Raw genomic sequence first — 10760 nt, 5'->3', positions numbered from 1 at the left:
CACCTTAGTCAACATCAAAACCATCTACGTTTTTCTACATCCATCTTCTTAATCTTTCGGTGTGATTGGTTGACTCCGGTTATGATGTCCAGAAACTATCTGAGTAGAGCTTTGTCACTTATATATGAATTTTAGTATGCTTAAGTGCAAACTCGTGTACAACAATTGGAATTTCGCATCAGGGTACTTCCTCCTATAGTCAATGATTGTATGCGAACCAAGGAGATTCTTTAGTGCCTTCCAAGGTTTTGCGTGGATAGCTAGAGTCCGGAATAAAGGTTTTGTGGGTACACCTCTGGTAAACCCTCCCGAGACTATATCTCGGTCACTAGGGTAAGTAGTGGCGCCAAAAATTGATGGTGGTTGTAGAAGTGGTAAGTAGTGGTTCGTTCAAGACTTGTGAAAGCATCTTTTTTAGACTTAGTTTTTATAAATAAAAATAACAAACTCGAATAAAAAGTGTTGTGAGAATTATGGAGTGATTGGGGCGAGAACAGAACGAAGAACAAGAAGTTGCAGAGCTTTCTGCACCTGCAGGAAGACAAGAAGACGAAGAACAATAAGCTGTCAAAGTCTGTCGTTAATAAATCGTGGTTTATTCCCGGCAATGGAACCATTTGGCGCCGCCGACGCGGACTTGTTTTTAGATTAATTTTTAGGTTTATTTTTGTTTATTTTGTACAATATTTTTATTTCATTTTAGAATTTATTTTTTCCTTTTTATGCGTTTCTTTTTATATTTGTTTTCAAGGATTTTTTGAGGATGATGACTTCTTCTGAGGAGACGTCACCTAAGATGACGCTGGCGGAATATAAGCGTAGAAATTCAAATTATCAGGCAACCTCATCTGAGATGACGCTTGGTGAATATAAGCATAGGCAACGGTATGGAGTTTCTGCTCCACATGAGGTAAGTGAAGAATCGCCTCTAATGATATATGATAAGTATTACAAATACACACCACTTAGTTTGGAACAAATATTGAAAATTCTGGAATGCCAAAAATTATTTAATGATGATGATGATCAGTCTTGTAGTGACTCTCAGTTCCAGACAGAATTTGTGGATGACCATGTGGATGATTGTGTAGATGATTTTCCTAATTCCATTGATGAATCTATCTCACAGGATAATTCACCCAACTTAGAGGTTGTTTCTAGACCCCTAGACTTCCAAAAGTTACCTAACTTAGGGTTAGAATTGTATGCTTCTAAAATTTTGTTGGAATACTTTGCATCTAAATACCCAGAGGATTTACCTATTTTCGATACCATGCATGAGCCAATTGAAAATTTCCCAGTCCCAGTAGTATCCCCATATTATGTTCTTTATGCACTTCCTTGTGAAGTAAAAACCAGATTTCGGGGTAACTTTTTCGTTTCGATAGTTTAAGTGTCTCCACATTGTCATGACATAAATGTGAAGTTGTTATTTGTGAATATAATATTTTGGGTTGATCCCCAAATTTTCAGGTTATTAGTTTATAGGAATCTTTTATGTACATTTTAGTAGGTATATTTGTTTATTTATCTATTTTTGTTTATTTTATTTTGAATTTCCCATCTTAATTTTTATGTTGGATGACTCAATTACATTGAGGACAGTGTAATGTTTAAGTGTGGGGAGCGGTTAACTTTTACTTTTTTCAGGAACCAACTGTTGAGCGGGTCAATTTTTTTTTTTTTTATAATTGTTAGGCTTATGACCAGCTGTGCAGCGGGTTTATTTTCATGTATTTTCTTATTATGACCAGCTGTGTAGCGGGTTTTGGAAAAAAAACACGAATGATCAGCTGTGTAGCGGGTCTATAAAAAAAATATTATGATTGTTAGAGTTATGACCAGCTTTGCAGCGGGTCTTTTTCTTTTTTCTTGCATTTGATGACCAGCTGTGTAGCGGGTATAAAAAAAATTGATATGACCCGCTGTATAGCGGGTCTTTCTTTCTCTCTTATTATATGACCAGCTGTGTAGCGGGTCAATTTCCTGTTTTGCTCGAGGACTAGCAAAATGTAAGTGCGGTGGAATTTGATTAGCACACAAGTGTGACGCATTTTCACCCATAAATACATCAGTTGTGACTCATTTTATCACTGATAAGCTTGTTTGTAGGTGTTTTGGGGCAATAAACATTTTTAGAAAAATTAGCTTGAAAATTTGTTAAAGGCACCCCGGAGGACATTTTCTAAGCGGACTCCAAGTTTGGATAAGAGTCACCCATGGCTATGTACTGCCCAAATTCATTCTCAGCACCCACCTACTAAGAGCACCCCTACTCTGGATAGGGGCACACCCATCTTCTTCACGGGAAACTGTCTTTTTTTTTGCCGGGAAAAGAAAATCTCAACAGTGTGAGATTATGGTCGTGATTTTATGAGGATTTTTGTGTCTTTAAGACATGATTATCTTCTTACCATAACAAGAAGACTTTGTACGTGTCTAGAGTTGAAGGAAATCGTATATTTTTGGAAAACAGGAAAGGTGTTAAATGCTCGATAGATAGTCATATACTGGCAGTGATTTGAGAGATTTTCTCATGAAGATTTTCTGAGATTTGTTTGGGAATATCCTGTTACAATTAAACATCAAAGTTTAACACATTAAATTCGAAAATAATGGGATAATTATTCGGTTGGAAGAAAACAGGGAGAGTTATACATGGTATTTCACTGAATTTGGTTTGCATGAGTCTTACACAGATTTGGTTGCTTCTTGGGCTTGGAATAATCCTGTTTCAATTAAAAAGGATAGGTATATGAGGTGAATTCGAATAGATCACCGAGTTAGAGAAAACAGGGCAAGCACATTTTGTGAGTTATTCTCGAGATTTTCTATCCTATATTTCGAAGGTTTGTATGTGTCTGGAGAACTCTAACTTCTGTTGAGAACGTGTTGGTGTCGTGTTGGGAGAAATTCAACTACTAGTTGACGTGTGAAAAGAAAAGAAAGGGAAGAAAATATCTCGAGGATTTATTCTTTTACTGCCGAGTAATGGAAGAATTTTTGGAGTGATTGAGCGAGATTTCTTGGTGTTGCTGGCTATATAAAGGGTGTTGGTGTTGCAGAGAAGGTCATGGAGTGATTGGGGCGAGAATAGATCGAAGAACAAGAAGTTGCAGAGCTTTCTGCACATGCAGGAAGAGAAGAAGACGAAGAACAATAAGCTGTCAAAGCCTGTATAACGATTCACGGTTTTGCAACAGTCTTTGCAGCGACATACAAACAGTGACAACAACACTATTATTTTATTGTATATTGTAACTGTTTCTTTGCAACAATTGTTCAAGAGTTTAACTGTAACAGTAGATTATGGGACGCCAACAAAGCGTTGCGAACTTCTGTTCTCATTAGTTTTCATCAATAAAAGCACCATTTGAGCCATGAGTTATCTTTTTGAGTGTGTTTTTACTATGTGGAGCTAAACCCCAACGCTGGGACAACTGAGGAAGCCGAATATCATACATGGGTGAATTTATTTTATTCTTTATTTGACTTTTGCACTAATTAAATTAGAATTATGATTTGTTATAGGACCTACGGCCTATGGATGTGCGGTCCAAAAGGATAGTTTTTTGGTCTTCCCTTTTCCATGTATATAAAGTATTTATCCATGTAACTATACTGACTCTAACTAATGGAAATCCTTCTCTTTGTGCCTCTTTTCTCTTTCTCTATATTTCTCCTTCAAAACGTTATAAGCACGAGCTCTAACCCCACGATAATGGATATTTTTTTTGGGTTGCTATCTATATTTTTTCTTTTCAATCAAATACAGTATGTTGAAATCGGCTGGAATCAAATAAGCTAAGTTGGATATATTTTCTCCAATATATTTTTTTTCCTTGTTTTTTTTTTTTTTTTTTTAATTTCTGCTTCATCCATGACTCTGCTATACATTAGAATTAGATCGGTGGTCTGATTTGATCTTGTACTGTCTATGTACTAATATCCCATAATTGATCCGTAGGCAAATCCCATACTCAATAGCTCTGATTTGATTTCGTATTGTGTATGTACCCAAATCCCATACTTGATCCATACTTAGCAATTGATTATTTTGATTTATTATTTTTATTTTTGGCACCGTTTAGGATTTTGATTATTTTCGTACTTATCAGATTACTAATAAGGAATTACTTTGATTAATTTTTCTAACCTAATCGATTTGTAATTTGGGATTACTTAGATTAATCCTAATCCCTAATCGTTAATCCTAATGATCGTTTTTTCTTTCTTTTTCTTTTGTTATATGGGATCCTGGTCTACTCACGTTTCTTGCAAGAGATGAAAAGTTGTGGACTCCGACCCTGTTCTGGCGTTCCTGTTCCAGTCCAAGTCTGTTCCGGCATTCCGGGCCCTGTTCTGGCAAGGCTGTTCCAGTTCCGGTCCCAATTCCTGTTGTTCCGGTTCTGGCAAGGCTGTTCCGGTTCCGGTCCCAGTTCCTGTTGTTCCGGTTCTGGTAAGGTTGTTCCGGTTCTTGTTCTTGTCCCTGTTTTAGGCCGTGCACAACCAAAGCTGCTCCAGTTCAAGCTATATATAGCGGGAACCAAAGTCTAAGGTATGTAACTATAACGTGAATTTTTACGTTGAGTACTTACTAGGCCTATTTATTTGTTTATTAGAACATGTCTAGTTTTATTTATTTTGTCTTAAGATAAGTCCACATTATATAAATGGTCTATTTATATTATGATTGCTGATCTCTATCATTAAGAATTTTGGTCTTAATATTATTTTATTCTCTTGAATATGATAGTTGGCTATAGTTGAATGATGTCTTTTGTTCAATTGGTTGTACCAACTCCAATGTATTTATTTGGGGTCTAGAAGTACTCGAACCATTATTGCGTACTTGATATTGTCTCCCCAAATTTGAATGTTTCGTGGAATGTAATCCACGTGCTAGACTATTAATGAGTCAGTAGTTTAAAAGGAGTTGCAAAAAAAATCACATGTATTCCATTTTTGTGTGGAAGAACTCACAAAAGCTGATATGAGTGAAAAAAAATCATTTCCTTTACTTCATCCATGACGCTAACGAAGCAGTATATGTTGAAGTATGACAACAAGAGAACTATCTTTATTGATATATTCAACCTAAAGTAAGTGGTTGGCATGTGTAGTAAGATTCTCTTGGCTTATTGAGATAGAGAAATCTCTCAAATTAAGTTAAATGTAGCAAAATTGAAAATGAAAAGAACCCCGAAGTAATGAGGGTTAACCGTACCGACTCAGATAAAAAATGTGAAAAGGGACATATATATCATGAAACAAAAAAAATGTATTTTCCCCCCAGTAGTAATGATACCAAAGTACAGGTATCAATTGAACATTGGATGAATCTAAGATGTAATTCTAGCTCACACCAAAGAGTTAGGAATAAATCTTCTTACCGGTATTGGTACGAGCAATGTAATGCGGGTACCATAGTAGCAACCAATTTCCATAGGAAGGTCATAATTAGACATCAACTTTAATGACAAGAAAAACTTTGCCTGGCCAACTGACTATTTAATTGAAATAGATCCAATATTTGCGCTTATGGAATGAAAAGGACACTTGAGATATATTTGGATGAAACGTAACATATATTCACTCTAAAGTAATTGAGTTGAATCTCACTTTTGTAACTAATAAGGCCACACAACTTATTTAATATCTCAAGAATCAATGTCTATTAGATATTGGTTTCCCTTCCGCCAACTTGAGGAATTTAAACTAGTTGTTGAACTATTTTCTTATAATGTGACTACGAGGATTGGACCATTGAGAGCAGCGCTGTTCAAAAATTTATTTTCGAGATAGAACAAAGACGTCACAAAATCTCTACATGTACCGAGAGATAATCACACCTTGTTAAAGTCCAAAGAAACCCATGCAACTGGATATCATGTGGAACCTCATGGTGATGAGAATGTAATTGATTGCATATTTTATAGTCTCTAATATATTTGGAAGGAAATATATTTTAGAGAAACTAATGAGTCAATCTAGTGAAGTGTAAGTCACTATAGTATTTGGATTATTATATATCCATATTGACTCCGACGATGAAACGTTGGGAATTGACTCATACAGTCTTTGAGCATAACCATAACGACACTTTGGTTGTGACATGATGTTTTGTTCTAAAAGGACTCTCACAAACATCACTTTATTTGAGTAAACGATACAATGGGAAAAATATTGACATAATGCGAAGTTACGGCATATCTTACAATAAATGTTTTCTAAAATACTAGATGCACCACCCCTAGTTCCCATTATTATTTTACAGTAAGGAGCACATCACTCATTTTTACAAAGTCTATTGTAAAAAGGATTGAGACCATCCAAAGATGCAAATGGTAAACAACCTATATTACAAAGAAAACAAGGTGAAATTCAGAAAAATATTCACGCAGAATGCGGACCATCAAAGTGACTTATGGCTTTGGTGAATGTTTTGACATTTTGGACTAATTATATTTCCCAAGAAATTTGCGTTTGGAAACTACTAGCACATATTTTACATGTAAGGGCTCACCACCCCTTGTAAATGCTAGCGAGTGTACATCAAAAGGACTTGATGGTTATTGCATGTTTAATAGGATCAATGCAGAGTATCCTACACCCCAAGGTCTCGTAAAGGCTATTATCAAAGGTTACAGATTGTGCCTTAGGCATGGTTATGCATACAAACCTAACTTTAACTGCTTGGGGAATATGCAATATTGACGCATCTTTACTTAATTCGTTTTAGAACCCAATATTAGTCAACCTTTTATGCGTACCAGTTGGTAACTGGATTTAAGCCTGACATTCGTGTTCTTACACATTGTTGGTTGCACTATATATGTGCCATTACGAGTCCACATTGTACTATGATGGGTCACGACAATGATTAAGTAATTTTGTTGGATATTTACTCTTAACAATTATCCGCATTTTAAAACCTTTAGCAGGAGATCTCTTACCGCGAGATTTGCGGGTCATCACTTTAATGAGACAGTGTTCCCGTCGTTAGGGGGAGATAAGAAAAAGTATATTCTAAGGGAACGACAGGAATTGTCGTGGTGTGTTCCCACTGTGTCTCATATTGATTCTGTACTCCACAAATGTAAATGTGAAGTAACAAAGAATAATCGATTTTCAAAATGTACACTGATGTCGCTAAAGTAATGAGATCACACATACCAGCTGCAAACCTACCTGCAAGGTTACGAATCCCCAACAAGGGATATACACCATATACTATGGTGTTGCAACTACACTTAGTGGAAGTGTGGTTCAGGTCGTGGCTCCATAAAGGAAGATGGTGAGACCACCAGGTTCGATCAATACTCACATAGAAAGGAAGTAGATGAGTTAGGCACAACCTAATTATATCATCTGAAATAATCTCACAGGATTGTCTCTAAATATGTCCATGAATCAAATGGGAGGACGCTCCGAAGTTTTAAATGATTCTAGAGAACAATGAAATCTGACGGATAATGAGAATACACATGAGTTAATGAAAGGATCATGCGTACACAGCAATGATATAATCCATAAATAGTTTCTCCAGAAGTAGAGAACAATGAGAACCATGCTTTATTATGATTAATTTCAAATAAATAGCATATTCGGCCTACGCAATCCAGGCAGAACTTAGTTCTTTGACAAATATACGGGTATTTGGTGTGGTAGTGCTAACCAACCTAGTGTAAAGTCTGTGGGACATATGTGGTTATTTGTCATAAAGTGTAGTGAGAAGAATGAGGTCTTAAAGTATAAAGAATCACCTTGTGGCGCGAGGTTTCTCACAAACCCCTGGGTCGCTTACTCTTTTGAACATCATAATGTTTAGTTTGCTTGGTAGTTTCAAAAGAACTTGAAACATAGTAGATGTGGTTGTATCTCTGGAGATTTAGACTTAAAGATATTTGCAAAAGTGCATGATGGACTTTTGCTTCCCAAGTCGAATGACTCTAAACCACGGAGTGTGTTTGCAGTTACACTGGAACACTCACTTATTGATTTAAAGTATCAGGCGGATGTCGTGTACCCGTCTAAGTGACTATTTGATTGGGAAGGGATAAACAGGTAAGATTTTGTGCCATGCGTATTAAATAAGTTCCTGATTCAGAATTATAGCTATCTATGTTGACGGTATGGACATGATAAGTACTCTTAATGGAATAAGATATCTTACAGGCTATTTAAAATCTGAATTTGAGATGAAAATCCTGGGAAATATCGATCTTATCTATGTTCTAAACTAGAAGACCGAGCTTGTGGTATATTATTCCACCAGTTTACATATGTCCATTGTCAGGCAATTTAACAAGGACGTGCATGCTTCTAGCACTCCCATGATTAGTCGAGTTTCAAATGTACATAAATGACCAATTCGTCTAAAGGAAGATGATGAAGTTGGGTCGGGAGATGAACTTTCCTTATCTAAGTATAATAGACACATTATTGTACTTAGCATAACGTACTCGACCAAATGTTACGTCTCAATGAACTTGTTAGATAGATATAGCTTAGCGCCAACGCAACGTCATTGGAATGGTATAGTTTATGCAATCATGTGCTTAAAAATAACCGTTGACATAAATTTGTTTTGTCCATGCAAAGACATAAAAAGGAATGCTAACGAAAGTGCAATCCAAAGGTTGTTAATTATAAAGGAACAATAATCCCTTCTCCAATGAAAGTAATCAGGGGGAGATACGGTAGACTATTTCTAAGTCATTACCGATATTCAGTTTCAAAAAGTATATGACTAAAGGAACAGTATGGAACAACTCTGAAAGGAATCAGGGGGGGATCCAAGGATATGATGTCGACATAATTTACTTCGAATTGAGCTATGTTATACTCTTTTTCCCTTCGATCGAGAATAGTTTTTCCCAAAGGGTTTTGTTACTCGACAAGGTTTTTAGTGAGACAATACTAAAAGCATCGAGTATGTTGAACGTTGAAGACATAAAGATCGCGTTGATATTATTGAAATATCTGAATCAAAGAAATGAAACACGATAGTCCGTTAAGCAACGTAACTTCCAGAATCAACAATATGGTTCTATAAATATCCAAGTCACCAAAGTAAAGTGTGACAAACTCTTTTTGACTGCATTATACTAATGAAAATTGTCTGACATCAGGGGGATCATCTAATAGTGTGTTGAACTCTTTTCCTTCACCGAGGTTACTCTTTCCCACAGGGTTTCGTTGCTCGGCAAGATTTTTAATGAGAAAACAACAAACACCGGGAAGTAATTTCCCAACTAAGGTTATTGTCTTTCCCAGAAGGATTTTATGCATTAGGAGTTGTGAAGCAACTAGTCAACTTCAACGGAACAAAGTGATCATCTGCAACAGATCACCTTTACTTGCATCTGTCACGTGGTACTCTTTTCTCTTTTTCAAGGTTTTATCCCAGTGGGTTTTCCTTGTCAAGGTTTTGATGAGGCAACATATTCGAGTCCAACTATGTTCTAAGTTTGCTTAATATTGTAATCTTTTTATTTAGTTCAGGTTTTGTCCCTCTGGGTTTCCCTAACGAAGTTTTAACGAGGCAATTAACTTAGAATCAACGATCTGTGAATATAACATGTAAAGTAAGAGACAACATGTGAAGTACTGCATGTGAAGAGTTGTACCAAGGTTTTATCCCACTGGGTTTTTCCTTGTCAAAGTTTTAGTGAGGCATTTTATTTCGATACAATTCATCAAGGAAAGAACGACATTTGAAGAAGAGTTATGTATAAGTTTTGTTATTGAACTTCACAAGGGGGAGTGCTATAGGGCCTACGGCCCATGGATGTGCGGTTCAAAAGGATAGTCTTTTGGTCTTCCCTTTTCCATGTATATAAAGTATTTATCCATGTAACTATACTGACTCTAAATAATGGAAATCCTTCTCTCCGTGCCTCTTTTCTCTTTCTCTATATTTCTCCTTCAAAAGATTTTGATTAATTAGTTATCATTTTATTTGATGGGTCATGCTTGCTTAAATGTTTGATGTCCCATGCTTACAATTATAACTAATATTTTTAGAATCTACTTTGGCAAAATAAGAGTCCATATAGTTTATTTATTGAGCGATAATTGTTGAGAATAAATAATTGCTCCTTATGATATGAATTCGGTGGAATCCTAGTCCTAGTAACTCTCGCTTTTTTTTTTATTATTTTCATTAAATATTTAAAATTAATCTTCACAAGTCTTAGAGTTCGAATCTTATTTACTACAACTTTGGAAATCAAATCAGGTATGCATACGGGTACGCATACCTAAGTACCCGGACTAAGTTTGGGTTCGCCAGTATGCGAACGGGTACGCATACCTTCCAAAATCAACAGAAATTCCCGGACCTGAACCTCACACTAGTACGCGTACCGGTATGCGTAAAAGGTTCCCGAACTTTCACTAAACCAAACTGTACGCGTACGGGTATGCATATTATGTTTCCCGGTCCTGGATTACATATATGCAAGTACGCATGCTATGCTTATATCCAAATGTTCTAAACTCCATTTCAATCATTGAAACATTCTCGGAAGACGACAATAGCTGTCTCACACAAACTATTAGCTTCAAAGCAATTTTCAAGTGATCAAATGATCAATACGAAACATTCCGAGTCTACATCAAATGACTGTCTCACACAAATCATGTAAGATGTTACAAGGCGATTTTCACATGATCATCTTTTGACTTTCGTCAAGAATATAAGATGAACTTGGTTAAAGCGAAATCTTACAAACACATATTTCGAGAAATATGTA

Source organism: Papaver somniferum, chromosome 6 (assembly GCF_003573695.1).
Source record: "Papaver somniferum cultivar HN1 chromosome 6, ASM357369v1, whole genome shotgun sequence".
Taxonomy (NCBI): Eukaryota; Viridiplantae; Streptophyta; class Magnoliopsida; order Ranunculales; family Papaveraceae; genus Papaver; species Papaver somniferum.
Note: the sequence above shows the minus strand (reverse complement) of the source record.